The sequence below is a fragment of the Strix aluco genome, chromosome 3 (genome assembly GCF_031877795.1).
Source record: "Strix aluco isolate bStrAlu1 chromosome 3, bStrAlu1.hap1, whole genome shotgun sequence".
NCBI classification, from domain to species: domain Eukaryota; kingdom Metazoa; phylum Chordata; class Aves; order Strigiformes; family Strigidae; genus Strix; species Strix aluco.
In genome coordinates, this window is record NC_133933.1 from 22,824,556 (window position 1) to 22,846,846 (window position 22,291).

The 22,291-nt window shown below is 38.8% G+C and overlaps 1 protein-coding gene across 3 annotated transcripts in view; it reads left to right on the forward strand.

Annotated features, from left to right (window-relative positions):
* Nucleotides 1-347: 347 nt before the first annotated feature.
* LCLAT1 (lysocardiolipin acyltransferase 1) overlaps nucleotides 348-22,291 on the forward strand; it is a 122,936-nt gene continuing 100,992 nt past the window's right edge. For 2 of the 3 annotated variants that reach the window (XM_074817740.1, XM_074817743.1), the window contains exons 1-2: nucleotides 348-492; nucleotides 665-776. The gene's annotated coding sequence lies outside the window, so the exon portion shown is untranslated. Of the gene's footprint in view, nucleotides 493-664; nucleotides 777-6,917; nucleotides 7,029-13,683; nucleotides 13,798-22,291 lie in introns of all 3 variants that reach the window. The other variant, XM_074817742.1, reaches the window with a different exon arrangement.

The following is a 22,291-nucleotide window of genomic DNA, read 5'->3' on the forward strand; positions in this document are numbered from 1 at the left end:
TCCGTGTGCCCCAAAAGGCCTGGCCGAAATCTCCTTTAGAGGCGAGCAGGGGCCCAAGCTCCCGGCCAGGGACCCGCAGGGACTTTTGGGGGAGAGGCGGCCGAGGGCAGCGGGGCTGAGCCCCATGGTGACGGCGTGTCCCCGTGCGGCACCGGGCCGGCCACTCCCGGGCCCACGGCTCCCTCAGCCACCCGGTCGCTCCCTAGGCCGGTCACCGCAGGCGGGTGTAAGGCGTGGCGGGGTGAGGGGGATGGGGTGGCTGCTGCCCCTTTAAGGGAGGCCGGGGCCAGGAGCGGTGCCATGGCAACGGCTTGACAGCCGTGACCGGAAGTGATTGGGGGGTCAGAGGTCGCCGGTGGCAGCGGGAACATGGCGGCGGCGGCGGTACTGGCGACGCTGGGTGCTGGCGGCGGCGCGGCCGCGCTCCCCGGGGTGGCGGCTCCCTGAGCGGGGCGGGGAGCCTCCTCCCGCCGCGGCGCTGCCCCGTCTCAGGTGAGGGCGGCCGGGCCGGGCCGGGCCGGGCCGGGGTGGGGTGCTGGCGGTGGCGCTGGCGCCGCGGGGCTAACCAGCGGCTCCGGGTCTCCGCCGCTGGCCCGGCCTTGCCGGTTTTTTCTCGGCGGGATGCGGCCGGCCGGACTCTCACCTGCCTCTTGTTTCTCCCCAGGCATGGTCGGCGCGCTGTAGGAGGGCAGGGAGCCGCGGCGATGCCAGAGGAGGAGCCGCTGGAGGAGAGCGCTTGAGTTTGTCTGAGGAGACGTTCAGTGTGTGTGAAACGTGTACGTTACCCGAAACCTTGGTTTCAGTGCTGCTATTCTTGTTACACCTAGAGGAATAAACGGAGACTTGTTGGTATAATCTCATTGTTAGAACCTTTCCTCTTGGGAAAAGTAGTGTCTCTTGTTATGACTTGCGCATACACAGAGGACGGTTTTTGCCAACTGTATCTGGGTTGTTTTCCTTGTTTACTGTGTCTGTTGTCACTTCTCCCGTTGGTACTGGCGTGTGCGCTGCTGTCTTGGCTAGATTTGCCCTCTGCCAAAGCTAAACTTTGACCTGAATGGTCTCTTGTGTAAGAAGTGCAGGGTGAGTATCGGAATAAGGCATGTAACCAGGCTTTTCAGAACACAACTGTGGCTGCAAAAAGCCGCCTATTAAAATTAAGTACTAGAGTTAAACTATGTGTTCAGTTTCACTTTGGTGCTTATGTGATACACTGTGATACGGTACTTGGTTGTCCCTAGACTGTTTTTTTTAATCTCCACTTACGCTAGTGGATGGGATGGACTATGCTTGCGTAATGGGTAGCGTATTTTGCTTATTGGTTGCTGAGTATTGCCCTATCTCATTTACTTCACAGTAGCTGTCTCTTGTTTTGAAGACACCACCCACTCTCTGCTTTTGGACCCTTGGACTTTTCAGTAGTAGTTAACGCAGCAATACTTTAATGTCTCTCAAGCACAAACTTATTCCACTGTAACACAGAGAGATGTTTGGTCTTCCCCCCCGCCCCCTTCTTCTTACTCTACAAATGGGGAAACTAGGATAAAAGAAGGAGGAAAGCCAAAGTATGTCTTAAATTGAACACAAAAATCTGAAATGAGTTGGTTGACTTTGTAAGCAGATTTTGTAGCATTATCTAATACTCTGAATTCAAAGCTTCAGTGGCAGCTGTACTGTCTGGCTCCTCAGCAAATCAAGATAAAGTTTAACAGTGTGGATACATGGTTTGGTCAGTGTGTGGGCTGCAGTTGCAGAGTGTGGTCTCACTCCTTTGCCATCACTGGCCATGGATTACTGCTACTCTTTGTAGTGGATTTCGTGGTTGGATGGTTGCAGGGACAGTTGATCTAACAGTTTTATGGGGATGGCTTTCTGTCAGATGGAAGCTGTTCTAGTGAGTGTTTGCTCTGATATGAATGAAAGCTGTTTCTCCTTCTGCACTAATGTAAACCAGCTGTGGGTTAAGTATAATGTAAAACTGTACCTTGAGAAACCAAATCTCAGATTGGTCATTCAGCAAATCAGGACTACTTAAAACTTCTGAAAAGTTTAGATTTAAAAAAAAAGTCAGCCATGTGTAGGGAATATGTGGTAAGAATGAAGGGAGTATAAGTCTGTGAAGGAACTTTCCCATCTTTCCAGAGTCTTTTCTCCATTCACTTCTTGCCAAAGAGCTTCTGTGCTGAAAATGGGAAGTCTCTTACAAAGCCTTATTTAGACCTCAGGGGCTGGTCCACCATGTGTACTCAGTGAGGCAGGAATCTTGAAAGGAAAATAATATTGTATCCTACTGTAAAAGCCAAACTGAAGTTGCACAGGGAAGCCTTTATTCTGGTATCTTCCAGCTCCTTCATCTTGATGAGTTTTACTTTCATGGAGTTCCCTACCCTCCTCATGAAAGCAATCTGAGAAAAAATTGGAAGTGTAATGAGGTGTCATCTTCTTATATGCCTGGCGTTTTAGCAGTGTTAGGGTTACTTGATCCGTGTCCTGGTTTTGGTTGGGATAGAGTTAATTTTCTTCCTAGTAGCTGGTACAGTGCTGTGTTTTGGATTTAGTGTGAGAATAACATTGATAATACACTGATGTTTCAGGATAAGTCCTACTTGGCAACAGCTATGTCAAGGATTTTTCAGTTTCCCATGCTCTACCAGCAAGCAGGTGCACAAGAAGCTGGGAGGGCGCATGGCCGGGACAACTGACCCAAACTAGCCACAGGGATATTCCATACCATCGAACGTCATGCTCAGTATATAAACTGGGGGGAGTTGGCTGGGGATGGATTGCTGCTCGGGCATCGGTCAGCAGGTGGTGAGCAATTGTGTTGTGCATCACTTGCCTTTTCTTGGGTTTTATGTCTCTCTCTTTTTTTATCATATTCCTTTTCATTACAATTATTATATCTTATTTTTTAAACTGTTCTTAACCCATGAGTTACTTTTTTTCGATTGTCCTCCCCATCCCACTGGGAGGGGGGAGGAATGAGCAAGCGGCTGCGTGGTGCTTAGTTGCTGGCTGAGGTTAAACCACGACAGTCCAGCAAATCCTCTCTCCAGTTGCTCAGCTGGCAGGCTGTCATGTGTTTCATCTGTTCCTGCAGTCTCTACTTCTTCAGCAGCTATTTTTAATAATGCTAGACTAGATTCTTAATCACCTGAACTGTCTCAGGTGCAAATCCTCTTGTCCTTCTGCTGGTTTTCTATTTGATTCTGTCCAAGACTTCTCCCTGTAGAGTTTCTATCTCTTTAATTTTTGTTTAGACAGTCTTATTTGTGTCCTTTCTTTCCTGTAACTTGTCCTGTCCTTCAATGTGCACTCCTCCCACTTCTGCTTTGCCAAAACACATATTTTCCTTTTATTGGCTGCTTCTTCCAGCTTCTTGGGACATGCAGTCTTTGTCTCAGTTTATGCTTTCCTCCTACCTGGTCATTGCTTATGAGCGATCTTTGTTTTCCTCTGTCCTTCTTTCTTTCCTTATTTTGTTCTCCTCCACTTACTGTGTTGTTCAAGGTTCTCCCTTCCTTGTTCCCTTGTTTCTTCAGACTGTGGTGCTGAGAACACACAGACAAGATTCCTCATGTTCTGTATGTGGTATTGAGTTCCGTAATCTGGTTTAATGTTTTATTAGCTATGGACTGAGGAGAGCTGGCTTGTTTGTGTTGCATGTATGGTGTTTGGTCAGCTTGAGAGGGGAAAATGAAACCTTTAGAAAGTTGACTTTTTGAAACAGGTCCCCGCTGAGTGTGGCCGAAGGCTCGCAGTTTGGTTTAATGTGACTCTCTATTAGGGTTTCTTACATGCTTAGGGGTTCAGAACTGGGGGAGTCTACTTGTCAATATAAAATTAATGGCTCCACTAGGTTCACACACTATCCTTTCTCAAACTCATGAAAGTGAATTTAATCTGCCAGCAGGCTTAGTTTTTGTTTGGCTTTGTTTTGGTTTGTTTTCTGTTGTCGTCCCCCCCCACCCCCCTCGGGATTCCTGGAAACAAAACTGTTTCTTTTCATTGTTCTGCTTGTAAACATGTCATTCCAAGACTTTGCATTTGTGATATTAAAGCTCCCATGACTCTTGAGGGTTTTTTTGGGAGCATCCTTTGGTATAATACCTAAAGTAACATAAATAGCAGGTATCAAGGGAGCAGGTATTGCTCTCATTTCAGTGGTTCTGAAAGGTATTGCTTAATCTGAAGTGCTTTCTCATAGATCTTATGGTGGTTTTGTTGTTTTTAAGACATCCAGCATGTTTTACGGTTGAAAGAAATCTGTATCTATTTGCTCTTCTCTTTTGATGGCAGCTTCAGAGGTGCCATGAAGGCTGAGTGAATAGACTGCCTGATGGGTCTATATGAAGCAGTTATGTGGATCACCACATATTGTTTGCAGAAAGAGAATTAATTTTTCTTGAAAATGCTCTAGTCTTTTATAAAATTACTGTTTGAAGCATGGAGGTGTTCCTATAAACTACTGTGTCCCCAGACATGCCCACAGTTCCTGGGTGCTTTAATATATGAATGATAGATTGTTTTGTACTTCTTCACCAAATCAGTGAAACGACAGAGCTGGTTGTAGTCAGAAGAGTCAAAAGATAACTAAGAACCCAGGCTTTTACAGGAGAACAAGAAATAAAACACAAGCAAGCCATTAATTTCTCCTCCTAAGTCAAACAGTAGCAGGCAGTGCAGGTACTGACAAGTACACACAGTCCTAATTTTTTTAAATCAGGAATGGAGTGACTTTGATTTCCTGAAATCCTGTTAGTTGCATGAAGCTGGTAATGATTGTCGCAGATCAAGATTTAACTTGCTGTTCAAAGTAACTGGAATTTGTTATGATTATTTGTGAAATGAACATAGAGATTTGCAGTAAGTGTGTGATTATATTTTTTTTCCTTTCAACTTTTGCATGGTCAGTATGATAATGATTCCACCCCAATATAAGTGTTAATTGCAAAGTAACAGAAAATAGGCTGTATGACCCTTCCTATTAGGAAGACCTTGTCTGATGTTTGAAAGTAAATATGTCAGTGTCTTGCTACACGCAAGAGCTTGCATGAACTGCCTCCTGTGACCACTGGTGCAGTTTTAACAGTGGTAAAAGTGCTGAGAATCCTCTGTTCAGCTTGATCAGCTCTTGGAGAGACAGAAGCAGTAGATAAAAGATTAAAAACATTTTTTTTCTCAAAGAAAATTCTTTGTCTAGGTAATTAATTCCGCATCACTTGGTAATTTTGCTCTTAGGTTTCATTATGGTTACTCTTATCTAGTGTTGGTATTGATCTTTAACATCGATTTCACCAGTCTCCACACAAGCAACGATTTACAGCCTGCATTGTTCAGATCAAGTATTAGCATTATGTGTTTGAATTCAGAAGATAATTGCATATCTTGCAAATTACCCAATGGCTGTTTCATCTTGAAACATTTAGAAATCCATTTTAGTTTCTCGTAATTGTAATGTTTTAGTCAGACAGCAATCTAAACTTAGGACAGCACTTTGGCAATGATACGCTTGTTTTTCTAAAATGAGCACGGTTTCTGTGGTTAAATTTTCCTTTCATTTAAATATAGATTTTAATCAGTGTGGGCCAAACTTTTCCAACCATGTTTAAAATTAGCTCAAGCCATATTTTAAAAAGCATGTTTGCCTAATGTGATTTAACTTATGTAGAAAAATGTATGCAGAAATGAATGTTTTTAAGCTGATTAATGCTTTTGAAGTGTTTCTACAATTTATTTGCAAAAAACATTTATAGAGTGGCTCAAATATGACTTGATACTAGTAGTCTCTTTGTAGTAAATACCACTTCATGCTGTGCTTCTGAAGTTTGACAGGTAGCTGTTCAGAAAGAAACTGTAAATTTGACTCATCAAGCAGCTAAGTTACAACATCAAAACAAAATAAAATGCTTGCTGTTCTTCCCGACTTCCATGCAAGTGTTGTTTTGGAGATTGCTGACGTTTTCGTTGGTCGTCTTGTACTTCTTTAGGCAGGGTATAGTTACCACTTTCAGTTGGTAAATTGAAGTCGTAAATAGATGTACAGCAAGTGTTCAGCTTTGTGTAGAGGATATTCAATATCGTATTCCGAAATAGAAGTGGAAACAAGTCTGAATTGAAGCTATCAGGTGGCTATTACAACTCCCTGAATTACTGCTAAATATTTGGTAGTTTCAGTTTCTAGAAACGTATTAAAAAAACCCAAGCTAACAGACCCCCAAAACTGTTACCAATCTTATATCCCTGTTTTTACCCATATGAAGGAAAAAGGGTCTTTGCTATACCCAGGAAGTTTTCCAGTTGGCAGTGTCATCTAGAGATCAAGGGAGTCAATCTGTTAGCAGACTTCTCTTCAGATAGACCATGCGTACTGATCACAGGTAGGGTGAGATGCTTTTCACAGAGAAATGTGAGGACAAATATCATTAGAGGGAGATGAGTTGTATGGATTTCCATTATATGGAATGAGGTGTGTTTTTTGAGATGTGCTGGTTAGCTTTGATGCGCTGCTTCTTTAGTGAAAATGATGTAGAAAAGAAATACTGTCCTGATTTGGACATGGAACTGTGAGAAATTTGGCAATTTTTCATATGCTTTATTTTATTATTCAGTTGCTAGAAGGACTAGATTCTTCTAGTTTTTAATACTTAATCTTACAGTAATCATGTGCCGGTTCAGCTGATCAATTTCATTTGCAATTTGTTTGTTCCTGTGATTTTAATGATCTGCTAGAATGTAAGGAATGTTGGCTTTGAAAAAGCTGATAATGCTATAGCAATAGTAAGCAATAGCATATTTATCAATGACTGGTAAAGCTTACCATTTTTCCAGTTGCTGCAGCTTGTGCTATTACTTTTAAGAAACTTAAATGGAACAAACACTTTTTAATTTTGCTCAATGATTTTTCTCATAAACAGGACTAACGCCCAGAATTCGTGTGGTACAGTGGGAATTTCTCAAGCGTGCAGCTCACTGAATAGCAGTTAACACGTTTTGTGCTCATTGAAAAACAACTTTTAACTCTTCTGGTAAGATGAAGCCTGGAGACAGTGGTGACCTCTATGGAAGTTAATTTTTCAAAGAGAACCCAACTGCAAACTGGCTTTCAGTCTATGGTTAGAACTTGGAGTTTGTTCCTAGTTCTGTTGTGTAAATTTTTTTAGTTTGTGTATCAGCTGGAGTTGGACAGTGTGCTGCAGGGAAGTCATCACTGGATCCTTTAACAAAGCCAAGGCTGTTAAGTCTCTGCTGGGAGTCAGTCGTCTTTTTTTTTGTTTGTTTTTGATTTTTTTTTTTTTTAAACTCTCCACTCATGGAAAACCTATTTCTCTGGAGTACAACATTTCAGAAAGTGTGAGGTAATACACTCATGCCAAGGTTATTGAGCCAGTCTGTGTAGTCTGGTAAGGTAAGGCTAATCATTTCCTTTTGGCCTCCTGCATAGACAGTAGCTTTCTTATGGTCTTCCCTCTTCAGTGTGAAAACACCACTAAATCTGTCAACTTAACTAGTGAATTCCCTTAAAAAGAAAGCAGTTTTAGCTATTTTTTTCGAGGTCTCTTGTCCAGGTCAGTAGATTTGTCCTTAGGACAAGTAAAAATGAGGCACTGCCAGTGAACTAATTATGTGTAATTCATCATCAGATAGTGGAAACAATTAATGTTCTGGGAATTGGCATGCATTTCACATTTGGAAATGGGGTGTTTGGTTTAATCTCAAATAATTGCAGACCGTCTAGGAAGATGGAATGTAATGTTCTGGGTATGTTTGATCTTTCTAAACTTTGGGGGTAGGCTGTTTTAGAAAGGATCAGTCTGACTGCATTTTGTGCAGTCTCCATGAGATGGATAGATTTTGCACTAAAGTTTCCTTAGAAAAATACTTATGTGTCAATTTGATTTACAGGAAGTGTTTTGCAGACTCATCTATTTCTAACCATTGAAAGTGACAAAGGGTGTGTCTCTCCCAAAATTATGGCTTTGCTTAGAGAAGTGTGTTCTTTTATTAGGAACATCAGGTTTAAATTTTCACTTGAATACCAAGTTTTACATAAAATACTGACAGTTATCCACTATTTCCAGTGCTTGCAGGGGTCTGCTATTCATTACAAAATGGATACTTCATTATTTTGTCATAAATGGTTGTATCTTTAGATCCCAATTTCCAAAATTTACTTAATAGTAATTTTTGTAAAACTTTCGTTGAATAATTTTTTTTTTTTTTAACTTATATTGTAATAAAGGTAGGCATTGTATGTACTAGATCCCAGTCCTACTCTGAAGAAAGAATCTTGGTCTCTTTCCTTAAATATTGAGAAGTATTTAGTTTTGCACCTCTGTTGGATACAGAGTTAGATGTTGAACAGTGTCAGCTCCACTAAACAACAAAAAAATCCCACTTTAAGAAAATGCTTTAACTGAATAACACATCTCATTTAGATTTTGACAGTGAGTAAAACAGCTTTGTGTTTCTTGTCTGCCACCTTAATAGTTTTTGAATGAGAAATGCTTGCAAAGATGTCAAGGGTTAAACAGCTCTATTTTTTTTTTGTGTGTGTTCTTATTACAGTAGGTCATCGAAAGACCTTGAGAGATGACAGATCTGTAAAATTGAGACAAAGGCTCTGTAGTTATGGTAGTATGGAAATTAAATACAGGCAGAAGCAAATGTGGCTTGAGTGGTCACAACATGGATGTTGCTAAAATGATTGCTGATAGCACAGGAGTATGTGTTATCTTCTGTCTAAAGGGAAAATAGCTAAAATTGTGGTTTTTTTTGTTAAAGTAATTGCAGTAGGCTAGTCTGTTGAAGAGCACTATGACGTGATAAGCGGCACCCTTGTGAAGTAGAGTATCTTTGAAAATATACTAATAGCAGTTATTTTTAATTGAAGAAAGAACCTTATGAAAAGTTTAGAGGATTTAATAAGCTTTGATTGTGTCAGTCACATGTTAGTTTCTTATGGTCTGCCTTCTCTCTGTGCCTTTGCAGCCTGCCAGACCATCGCCCTTCTGCAACAGCACTATGCCCTTGAATGGCTATGGCAAATACCTCACTTTTTTCTAAGGGAAGCTTTAAGTTATTCCCATGTTGTCTGTGGCCCCAAGTGTGTTCAGATTCTTGTTCTTTTTACATGTAGACGATGGCAAATAAAGGTGGTAAATATGGCTGGTTTATCTTTTTTAACTTTATGTAAGGCATCCATAAAAATCTGTTAAGCAAACTAGCATTGCACATATTGTCCATAGCTTTGTTATCACGAACACCGGGCATGCAGAATTAAGCTTCCTTTCAGAACAAAAGGTATCATTGTTGTGAGCAGAATGCTAAAACTAGTTTGCATGTTAGAAAGAAGGATTACATTTCCTGTCTCCATCATCTCTCACTGTCTCTTGAAATACAGAATTAGCTGATAAAGGCATATTTAGGACGGGCTTTTGCTGAAGTTTGGAAATGTCATTTATTCATAAATGTAAAATAAGCAAACCTTAAAACTTAGGGAAACTGTCTGGTAGCTTTGGATTTCAGTGCAAGATATTCTCTATGTACAGTACTAACACAGATGATAATGTTTAGTGGAAGTATCACAAAATGACATATTGGCTAGGAAATATCCAAAAAATGAAAAATAGTAGTTGCAAAATATTGTTGTATGTAGAGTTCCACAGGCTGCAGAATATTTTAGAATGAACATTTTCAGCAATACTGGAAATGATCTGATCTGGCAGAAGAATAATATTTTAATGAATGTTTATAGCATGACAAGAGGAAAGAGAAATTATCAGCAGGTATTTCTTCATCACTTACACTGCTGTTACTGCTGTAGCTCTTCAGCCATTTAGCTAAGGGTTTACAACCTATACAAGGACTATGTATTACAGACTGTAGAGCAAATGCCTTTGGTCTCTATATTCTATAAAGATGCTATTTTCCAGGATTTTTGCACATGGGACCTTAGTTCTCCTGCATGCAACTGGTAAAATTCTCCCAGCTCTTAAGAATTTGGGATTTGGTGTTAGTATGTAGGAATGGCCCACCCTTAGGAGTTGCATCATCTTCTCTGAGACCTCAATGTCTGTCCCTCTCTTGAGAAAGGTTATGGTGTGCTTTACTGCCAGTTTCAGTGCCTTGAATCATTTGATGTTTAGAGTGAAGTTATCAAAAACTTTCATTTCTCGTTTGGGAGATATTTGATATAGAACCATCGGTCTCTTGTTCTTAATTAATGATTGTTTTCTTCTTAATGTCTCTCCCCTAAGCTGGACCTTACTAGGAGCTGTCAGATTTCCACCAGGCATGTACTGAAGAGCTAGAACTTAAAAGTGAAGTTCATGTTGGAATAAGATCTGGAGAGAACCAAAGTTGTGGGCAAGGATTTTTCCTTTTTCCAAATGTTGAGCTTCGGCCCCGTTAATATTTCTGCAAAAACATTATTGGGCTAATTTAAAGCAAAACTCTAGAGCTGTTATATCCCACATGGCATGAAACATTCCTGCTTTTTTTTTCCTGGTGTATTAACTTCTTACACAGAAAGGAAATGAATTTTAGAAAGAATGTTATACATAAACCATTTGAGACATTCTCTGTTAAGAAAATACCAGCTGTCAAGAAAGATGCAGCCAATATTGAGTTATATTAAAAACATTGTAAAGGAAATATTTGTCAAGGAAAAGTGAATTAATTAAAACATTTTAACTATCTTTGCTAGGTTAGGGAAGTTCTATATAAGCTTCTTCTAAATGCATTCATCAGTAAAAGCCACCAATTTATTTTTTTTCAGAAGGAAGTTGATTTAGGTAAGCTGTTCCTTAATGTAGAATAAAGACATTTTCTGACTACAATGTAACTAGTAGGAAAAAAAAAAAGAAAAAAGACTTGGAGTCATTATACTTTATTACCTTCAAATTCTATAAGCTTGCTTTCATTGATTCTTCTTGATGGACAGAATTTATATCAAAAAGAAAATAGAATATGTTTTAGGATTTTCATATTAACGTTTTTATTTGAAAATCGGTTATTTTATGAGCAATTAATAGCAATAGGAAGCATTACTTTGCTTCTGTAGAGGAAAATAGTGAAGTGCACATAAAAAAGGTACCTGGATCAGGCATATGAAACATTAAATATGATAGGATTTACTCTTTCTTTAATCCAGTCTAGCCTGCTGGCTTTAAGGAGTTTTACACTGAACATGCAGATTTACTGTAATGGTTTGAAACATAAGCTGTTGGTTTAATTACTACTTTGCTCTTTTTCCCATTAATCTGTTGCTGCTATCAGATCTACCCTGAAATCCAGCAAATACAGAAATAATTATCTGTTACTGTTCTAGATAATGCCCCTTTTTAAAAATTTATTTAGGTAAAGAAGTTGAAGGGGGAATGCTTAGATGTTATAGTTATGTGACCTACTTAAATGTTGAGTTTTTGATTTTAGAAAAACATAAATATTGTATATGGAAAGGTTAGGTCTTCCCCTGTTTAAGATATCCTACCTTTTCATTGTAGTTATTTTCTGGAAGTTCATGAAGATCAGAGTGTTTTCTTTTGCTCCTTGAAAATACTAAAATGACATTTCTCAAGTTACATGATTGCTATTAGAAACAAGCAGCTGTTGTTCCCCAAAATTCTCCTCACGCTAGGCTTGTGATCTTAGACTTTGTTAAAATACCAGTAGAAACATAAGTACCAAATGATGTATGGGCTAAACTTTTTAATGTCATCCACATCTGCACACTCGAATTGACAGTTGTAATTCAATCAACACATTACCTTTTTTCCCCTTAAAAAACTTAGTGCTGTTGTATTTTAGGGATACCTAAAAGATTTAAGGAATGTGGTTTTTATAACCCAATTTACTTGTTGCTCGTGCTTGATGTTGTATAATGAACTGAAGAAAGGATTAAAGATGATGATCTGAAGGTTTCTTTAGTTAAATGCCACTCTGAGGAGTTGGATTTTGCTTTACATGTCTTGCTTATCAAGTATAACATTGTTATTAACAACAACTAATTGTGATCCTTGTATTGAAGAGTAAAGTTTCAAGTTGGACACCTATATAAAGAATGCAAAGCTTTCACAGCTGCAACTGAAGCTAATAGCAGCTGTGGGTTGTGCTTGATGTACTGCACAATGACAAATATTCTGAAGAAAATTAGTCTGGAAACATTCCAGATTAGGCAGACACAATTCATATACTTTGTACTGTGGATCTTGAGTTTTAAAAATATAAATAGGATATGTTATGAAAATAAATGACTGACATGTAACATTATAGAGGCTTTCCTCACCGAAAACTTATCACTGCCCTACAATTAAGAGCAAATGTTTATCCTGCAAGGGAATTTCTGGCGAGGGGCAGACAAGAGACACATGTTAAATCATGCCGTCGTTGTCAAGCAGAAATTGAGACCTGCGCACATATTGTTGGTTTTTGCCCCGTAGTACAGGACACCAGAATTAAGACACAATCAAATTTGTAATATGTTAGTAGAAGAAGCTAAAAAGAAAGAATGGATTATATTTCAAGAACCAATGATAAAAGATAGTCAAAATGCATTATATAAACCAGATCTGGTATTTCTTAAGGGAGAAAAAGCTATAGTAGTAGATATCACAGCAAGATATGAAAGTAAAATGACAACATTAGCAGAAGCAGCAACAGAGAAAGTGAAAAAGTACCAACATCTTAAAGATACAAGAATTGACGAATGCTACCATTAGTAAATTTATTAATATATTTAGTAGTACAATGAGTGTAATATGGGGGGGGGGGGGGGGGAAGTGGTTTTTGTCCTAGGTTTTTAATAGTTTAGGCTAATTTTAGCACTGTACTATGAGAAGGGGAAAAAGAAATGCAGAGTAATATCTCTCTGTTAACCTGCTGTCAAAGCATGTGCATTGGATAAGGCAGGGTTCCTGTCTGAAAAAACAAATAAACCAGCCAGGAAGGAACAAACGTAATTCTGGTGTTTTACAATTTCTGTATGTTTGATTGTGCAGTTTCAGTATCCCAAATGATTTTTGAGTTTCATATGAAGGTAACAATTCATTAACTGTGCTGGGTGGTGCTGAATGCCCCTGATCTTTTAGCTGTGAATGTAGTAAACTAATTATGCTGCAGATGACCCCTTACTAGAGGTGATGTAGTCTCTCTTGTAAATTCTGATGGTGCTGTATCTGACCTAAACGTTTGTCAGGCTGAAACTAGCTATTGTATGTTAGACTTCCAGAGAATCACTTCATCTGTGGTCTGAGACTATGCTTTATTGGCAATCTGTTTTATTTTATGCAAAATGATAGATATCTGAGATCAATGCTGACTCCAAAGAGAAGTAACTAGACTGAGTTCCTGAATATAGTATCAAGACCACTAATCATGTCAGGGCTAGAGAAAAAAATCTGTCAGTATTCCAGGTTATTTCTACAGAGCAGTTAATCATAAATGATTATGCAGTTTGACTGAATTATACAGATCTTACTTTATGCCTCTCACTTAAATCTTGCCTTTGTCCAGAACGTTATAGTTCTTTGTGTATTTATGTATGCGTGATTGAGCATATGGTTATAGTTCCAAGGAGAAGAGGAAAGTAGCCTCTTTTAATATGTCAATTCACATTTTGAAATTTTCTTTATAGTAACTCTTGTGAAAATTATATTAGCCATCTAGAACCACTTTTTTCAGTTTCAGTCTGATGCCTCGGCAATCAAGATGAAGGATGTTGATCAGGATGCTTTTCTTCTGAGAAATACTGAGCCACTATGCATTGACTTCTACTGTCTAATTGGTGATAGACAGGTTTGCCCAATCTTTCTTGGCTTTCACAGTAAAGTTAAGTCTAAAAATGTACTTCTAAGTTATTTTATCTAAATATTGTAGTCTTCTATGGTATTTAGAATGAGGGAAATCTTCCTTGATGACCTGACAGACATCTTCACAGGTGGGTAACTTGAGATGCATTTTGAATGAGGTGTGCAGCTTGGAGTTTTAGTTTTATCCTAGTTTACCTTACTTGATGGTCAGTTAAATCTTTTCTTCAGCTGTTATCGAGGATACTGTAATCATCTTTATGGATATATCTGATTACAAATTACAGTTAATGTCCTGAATTCCCTGCCAGTGAGAAATAATATTCCTCTATGCACTTTTAAAGTAAGATCTTCAGGGGAAAAAAATGTTATCACTACAAAGTATATTTCTGTTATCTGTCCTGCATAATAAAAAGTGACTAAATTATATTATCAAAATGTATAACAACTTTACCAAAATTTCAGGTTGTAGATATTCTTTAATAGGGCATCTTGCAGCTGAGTCGAGCTGGTTCTTAATGTATAGAAAAACAGTTTAACAGTTTAAAAGGGTCAGTCATGATATATCTTGATGTAATTTTCCATCTATATGCTTGAGATCTTTATCTGACAGTATAGAAGCTAGAGATGGAAAGTTAGAGAAATGCTTTGACTACATTAAGTGTTATGGGACAACTGATAGATGAGTCCCATTAGCCATGTTGTGTTGAACTGCAGCCAGCCATTTTGAAATATTTTAAATCCCTAGCATTCCTGAACAACTGGAGGAGAATCCTTTTCTGATATTCCTTCTAAAAGGGATTATTACTTTTGTTGTAGTTTGGTCTAAGAATTTCTGTGAAGTATCAGGAAATTATTACATTTTTCCTTAGTGACTAATGCAGTCAAACCTGATTTGAAGCTTGGAATCTGTTACCAGTAAAAAAGGCTTACGGTTACGCTGCTAGAGGTTTTAGATCACTCTAAATTTCTTATTTCCTGTAAAATACGTAAAATCCCACCAGTATAAGTCATAAGCTATTTATCTATACCACTTAATTGTATTTGTTGGATAGAGAAGCCTGTAAGAGCAATCTTGTGCAAAGCTAGTTTTGCAAGCTTTTTTTTCTGTTCATTACACTTGTGTCAATGCTATTCACTTCTAAACCCCTTCAAAGTTTCCAGTTTATCAACATTTTGAGATGCAGAAGTGATTAGTCTGAGTATCTTTGTGCTGTATGGTTTGAAGATAAGATGTGTCTATAGCAGCTGCCAAACTGAATCCTGAAACAATGCCAGGACATCTATGTAGTGTTTACTAGAATGACTTTCTCTACTTTATTTCTTGCTCTGTCACTATTAATCTCTTTCTTCTTTGCCATAATGTTAGTTATTAAAAATTCTGACGTCCTAAGAAATGCTTATCAAATAACTTATCGTTCTGTTTGTCTATTATATCCTTTTTGCATACTCATATTACTGTAAATTGCTCTGGAAAGCACTATGAAAAAGTAATGGCTTAATATAAGTGAAAAGGATTTTTCAGTTGTTGCTCATGTCTTCTAGTCTACCTAGATGTTTGGTATTGGGTCCTCTTACCAAAATATGGAGAGAGAGAGAGAAAGATGTTGGAAGATCAGTGAACTTTTTGTTTTGGAATATATTTATCTTTTCCTAAAGTAATTTGAACTATTTTGTTAGGCCATACTATGACACAGAACTACTGAGACCTTGTACACATTATAAAAAGCTTTAAAATTGGAAACAGTTTCACCTGTTTCCTTCTCATTTATTTTTGGCAATGATTGGTATGAAAATGTTGTCTTTATTTTCTTGCTCTTCATGTTTTGTCTTTTTTGTTAGCTTTTCTCTCAGCCTTGCAATATTGCAAAATAACAGTATAAGCTTAATCATTTGCTTCATGACGTTTAAACTGTTTGAAATGGAGCTGAGGACTGATGAATGTTTAAGTAATTTTATAGTCTCTTAATTTTGCAGCTAGCAGGGAGGTATTTTCAGAAGCATTGGCATAATTCAGTTTCCCAGAAGTTGACCTTAATTATTCTGGTTTCGGTTAGGACCAGGACCAAAGGAATTATTCTAGTGGTTAAAGATGGAAACCCCCTCATGCTGAATTTGGAGGGCTCTTTCTCCTTGTTGTAGAAGCCCTGTGCAGCAGCTAAAGAGACACTTAGGGGCTTAACTTCCCAGCTAATAAAGACAGTGGATGCTTCCTGAAATTTTTTAGGGTTGAGACCCTGCACAAACACATACTAGACATACTCAAGAGAGTTCAAGGAAGGGCCACAAGGATGGTGAAGGGGCTGGAGCATCGGACATATGAAGAAAGGCTGAGAGATCTGGGACTGTTCAGCCTGGAGAAGAGAAGTCTCAGAGAGGGGGATTTTATTAATTTTATCAATACCTGAGGGGAGGGTGCAAAGAGGAAGGAGCCAGGCTCTTCTCAGTGGTGCCCAGTGACAGAACCAGAGGCAATGGGCATAAACTAAACCACATCAGAAAACACTTTTTTACTGGGAGGGTCAGTGAGCACTGGCATGGGTTGCCCAAGGAGGTTATGGAGTCTCCATCAGAGATATTCATAAGATGACTAGACATGGTCCTGGAGAACTGACGGTAGGTGCTCCTGCTTGAGCGGCAGGGTTGGACCAGATGATCTCCAGAGGTACCTTCCAACCTCAGCCATTCTGTGTGATTCTGTTGTGCAGATGTCATGCAATCTTTTATTGTTTTGAGATCACCCATAGATGATTCACAGGGAAAGGTGATTCTCCTTAAAATGAAAGATTCCTTATTTATTCCTTTAAAGCTCTCATCAGCTGCACAGGAGATAACTACTTAACTTAAAGTTGCAGAATAAGGGGGGTTATTTAGGAAACAAAGTTCCTTTCCTCTTAAGTCTTAGGAAGTGTGTGAGTTGGCAACTGAAGTGGTAGTTTTAGTTGCTGCTAGAGGAATTTAAATGTATGTTGTAACTAAGCCACCATAGGAAAATAATTTTCTTTCCTGAGGAAGGACAGAAGCACTTGCTGTGTACTGTGTTTTGCTATAGGCTGTTTCTCCTCTTGTGTAATGGTCTTGCTCTGTAAGAAGTGAGAGAAACACTTTAAACACGGGGAAAGTATCGTTGTTAAGCTACAAAATAATAAGAGGTTTCAAGAGCATGCAGAGTATCAAAACCAATTTATCTCATTCTTGACTTTGCTTTCAAGAGTGACAGTTTAAAAAAAATTATAAAGTGACTTTCCTTCAGGTGATGGAAATCTGCTTATCATTTTTGTAATGAAAATGCTCACATTTTGAAATGCTTGTTTATTTTCACAAGTTTGGAGTGGCTCTAAATTCAGTGACTTCAAAACGTGACTGTACATTTTAATTGGCCTTTGTGACACACACTTTGTTGTTAAATGTAACACTTTTATTGGCCCAAAAATATTTGCCCCACCTATTCTCATTCGCTAGTGGTGGGAACGGTAACATTAAAGGCTGTTTAAAATATATGAAGTGAGTTCTGGGATCACCCCCCACCTGTTGTTTATTTTGGTTTATGCAAGAACAGTGAAAAGGAATCATGTTGGTGAAGTTCTCTCATCTGAGTAGTAGTTTTGGAGCCTGATACCACTGTATCCTGCAAGGTGTAGATTTAGACAATTCACACATCAACAGGTTTGGCTTTTTCAAGCAAAACTTGGGGCTTCTGGGATAATGAACAGTGAGTGTTGGCAAGAAAGGTCACTTAGCTTTAAAGTAACCTAGAGTACATTGTACTGAATTATGGAACAAAGACTGTAAATACAGAAAATCTTTGATTAACTTCTCCTTTTCAGTGTCTTGACCTTTATTGAGTTCCCTAGCTGACATTTTTAGAAGACTTTTAGTATTCTTTCCTTTCATTATAAAGGGTTTATTTGTGCATTTGCTCCCACATATTTCGTTGTCATCTTCTCTGCCATTTGATTTTCTTCAGTTACAACAGCATCTGCATTTCATATCAGCATGGTCACTGTAGTGGTGTAGTGATGTAGTCCTTTTTTATATCAAATTCTAGAAATGCATTTCTGTGCGTAGATGTTATCTTGGTAAGCAAAAGAAATAAAGCAAACATGAGTGAAAAAGAAAAAAAGTAGCAAAACTGATAAGCACCTACAAAAACATTTTAAAGACAGCATATTGTATACCAATTAGCAGTAAATCACATAGGGTTCACATCACAGATCTTTTTAGTTTTGAAATTATTAGCTGCATTTTCTATTTAAAGGCAATGACATATTTAGTCAGACTTAATGCAAGTGAATCATAGCATTGCATTGTTATTGCATAAAATAGTGATTGTCAGTTGTGTTATACTCTATATATTTTGGAGGGGATAAAACCCCTCTGTGCTCTGGAAGTTGCTGAGACATTTCATAGTCTGGGGTGGTGATGAACATACTATAAATAATGCAGGCAACAGGAATACATTGTTTTGTTTTGTTAGACTAGACTCCTCCAGTTGGCATCTTTCTTTCCTTTTCTTTACACCCCCTGTGGTGTTAGCAATGTAGGCTGTATAAGATTACGAATAATCTTTTTACAAGGAGTCATTGCAGACTTGATCTTTTTACATGGCTGTTCATACTGGTTCTACTGTCTAAGCTGGTAGCTCCCAGCTGTTCTTTAAAGGTCATGCCAGTGGTGCCTATTAATATGGCTGTGTCCTTCCTTTCCCCAGTTCTATCCTGCTGTTGCTGCAGCAGAATGGGAACTTCCCGCAACAGTTAAAGGCTGATTAAATCTTAGTAGTTGTCACTTTGGATGGCTGGCTAGCTCAACAAGATCTTCCTGGCTTGGAGAGACAGCTTCTCAAGAGCATGCCTTGCTCTATAATAACTGTTTGAACAAATCCCAGATGTAAGATCTAATTTTCTCCTTACTGCTTTCTTCCTCTTTGATACTGTGTTCCCTGAAGCCTTTAAGTTGTTTTATACAGTCTGAGGTGCTGTTCACAGCTAACAATGCTTTCTAGTACGATATTCCATAAAATGGAACTTTTCCTTAGAACATAATACAGAGTTTAGACTTTTAAATTTTATCTTAAAGATTCCAGGAGAAGGGCGGTGATGAGAATCGCTGGTCATTTGCTGTTAAGGTTACAGGCTTTTAATCACCTCACTTCTAACTGACTACCTGCTACTGATAGTTGAGTGAAACTGAGGGTAGGACTTGAACCTTTGTTGCTCAAATGGGCAGGTTGTCTGGCTGCTGTCAGTCCTTTTTATTTATGGATGTGGATACTCAGCAACAGGGAATAAGTGAATAAGGCTTTAAAGATTGCTGGTAGAGCAAAGGAATCAGGTCTGTTTAAATAGAAGGCAAGATCAGCCTGCTAATGAATGAGTAATGTTGAGAAGGACATAAGCCCATGTATTTTATAGCTTAAGATAAATGTTAACAGAGACTAAGAATAAACTTGCCACCACTGCCTACTGCAGGCTTTCTTCCTGCACGCTCTTATGAAGTACATGGTTCAAGACACTGTCAGACAGGATGACTGGGTGGACTACTGCTGATTCAGTTTGGCAATTTCTGTGTTTCTTCCACTGGTCATTTCTTTCTTCAACACCATACAAGATAACAAAGTCACTTAAGTCAAGACACTGTAAATATTCATTCTCTATAAATGTTGTTCTGTTAAAACACAAGTCAGATTGAGTTTATAGAATCCTTTCTTTATTCAGCCTAGGCAATTTTCCAGTTTTCTGAGGGCAAGCAGCCCAGCAAACACTCCTTCAGACAATTCCTCATCATTCTCCTTTTTCCAGAATGAAAATCCAAAAATATCAGCAATGGGGGCCAAAATAACAAAGGAAAAGTGGGTGTTGCCACTTCTTCTTCTAAATGTTCCTCTCCTTCCCTGTCCCAGAATAATAACAAAACTTCCCAAAGAATCCACAAAATAAACCAAACTTTTTTTCAGCCTCTGATCTAATTCAGAGTAGATGCCATAATGAAAATGCTAGAGAACAAGTACTGTAAAGGGTATACTTTTTATCTGACTATTAAGGTTTTATTCCTCATCTGTTAAGGGTGCAAGAAATTCTAGGGCAACTGCTAGGTCCTCGATGATGCTCAGCTGTTGATCTTGTTTCTAGGGTATCGATTGGGTTGATGCTAGTTGCTCTTTTGCTTGATAGTGAGGAATCTTAATTGGGGCATGAGTGGATAGATTCTGTAGTTTAGGACAGACTGGAGTGAAATACTGTTATGAAAAATTGGAAAACCAGGGGACACAAACTCCAGAGAGAGTGATCCTAGGCTAGAGGTTCTCTGATCCATGGCTGCTTGTTCCTCCTCCAGCTTTAGTGACATGATCAGAAGCAGTAAGTAGGGTGAGGCGGTATGGTAGGCAGTGAGATCCAGGAATCAATGTTAAGCAGACCAGAGTTGGAATTAGAACCCAAGGCTATGCTGGCATAATGAGTTAATACAGGTGAAGGGCCAAAGAGCACTGCTGAGAAGCAGGATCAGAAACTAAGACCAAAGGACAACAAGAGGAGGACAGGAAGCAGGTTTTTAGAGCAATACTCAGGATGTTATATGCAGCTACAGAATAGCTGTTTGGGTTTTTTTCTATACCAGATGTGTGTGGCAACCACTAACAGAGTTCACAAGGTCAGTTCTTTGACTTGAATGCTGGTGGCTGGCTGCAGCTTGTCTGTTTTGAGTCACATGTGCTGCTGTTTTCTACAGGTTGTTCTTATTTTAGTTGAAATTCTTGGGGTTACAATGAATTGACTATCGTGAGAGTTTAAAGAGAAGGTTTTTTCCCAAAGGTGTTTTATATCAACAAGTCATTGAACTTAATCATGATCATATGTGTGATAGGAAAGAATAATTTCTTCATCAGTGGCCTTACTAGAGGAAGTTCTGCTGCCTGGGTTTATGCATTCAAACTCTGTGAAATTGCTGCCTTTTGATCTGTCAGATCTACACGATTGATCTGTATAATGCAATGACTGTGTCTGAACTGTGCCATGACACATTTAAAGAGCTAATAATTGACTCCTTGAAACTGTTTCTACCCGTATGAGTCATGGTGGGACTTATGACCTCCCTAAGATGTTTTTTGAGGATCCTAATTGTGACCATTCTCCAAAGGGCAAGTGTCTTGTGAAGTGTTTCCAGGTCAATGACTGTCAGACTGGAATTCCCAAACCAGAGGGAACAACCACCCAAACTGAGACATAGTCTGGAATCTGAGGACCATGTCTGTGTAAGAGAAGAGCTTCTCAGTTCCTGTGCTTCTGCTTCTATTTTGATTGCTAATATAGTTTCGGTTTGGGTTTGTTTTATTTTGGAGAGTGCAAAAGTTAGAAAATTTGATTAATCGAGTCCGGGCAATGTCTCATTGGAAAACTCCTGGAAAACCACACTTGTTCTAGAGACAAACACAATGTCATTTCAGTAGCAGAATCCCTTTGTGAGCCTCCTGGAAACAAAAGTTTTGCGTGAGGACTAAATTTTTCTTATTCTGAATTCATTCAGACAAATTACCCTGCAGACTTTATTTGTGGTAAACTTTTCTTGAGAAAGCCTTTTCTTGAGCCCTGTTAGGAATGAAGGCTGAATCTGGGTGCTGCCAAGGTTGTAAGCGTGTGAACAGGTAAATGTATCAAGCAGAGCTCTGTGCCTCAGTCCTCTGATAAACTAGGAAGATCAGTGTCCTTTCGAGCTTCCAGCAGGTGTTTCCGAGTGTTTTCCAAACTGTTGTGATCGCCATAAAAAAATACATTGGTCTGGAACAGCAAAGCAGCTTGCTTTTCTTTCTTTAATTAGGTGATGACTTAAGATATTACGGAGGAAAGAGGATAATTTGCTTAAGTAAAGCCAACTGATAGCAGGGTGTTGAGGACCTCTCTTCATCTATAGGGATCTTTTTTTCCCCTTCTGCCTCTGAACAGTCCCAAGTTTTTGGTTTTTCTAGTGCAGGAGCAAAGACAGAAAGCCGTCTCAGAGTGTCAGGGAGGGAACTAAGACAGAAATCCAGATGATGTTATTGGAACTTTGACACGTTTCCTTTCCAGCTGATTGAGAACATAGCTGCGAGAACAACATGCTTGGGAATTTTCCACCTGCCCATCTGACACAGGACAAGAAAGAAACCATTCATTTCCTGATAGCATGTCTGAAAACTGGAAGTGGAATGGTTATTTAATGTGTTTGGGTTTTTTGGCAATCTGATTCATAGTTTTTGAATGCTTGTAGTTGCCAGTTCTTGATGCAATAATTTTTTTTTTAATTCCATGATTAAAAAGATGTAACAGACAAATCTTCAGGGTGTCAGAGCATACTGTGGTCTATTTTCTGTTTTGTTCTCCCTCTATCAGGATAACTAAAAGTATTTTGAGGCCTGTTGTCTTCCATCAGGCTTCTGGGAAATAAAAAAGAAAGGACAGGAGTGAACAACTGAGCATGGAAAATTTTATGAAATTGCTCATTGGTTT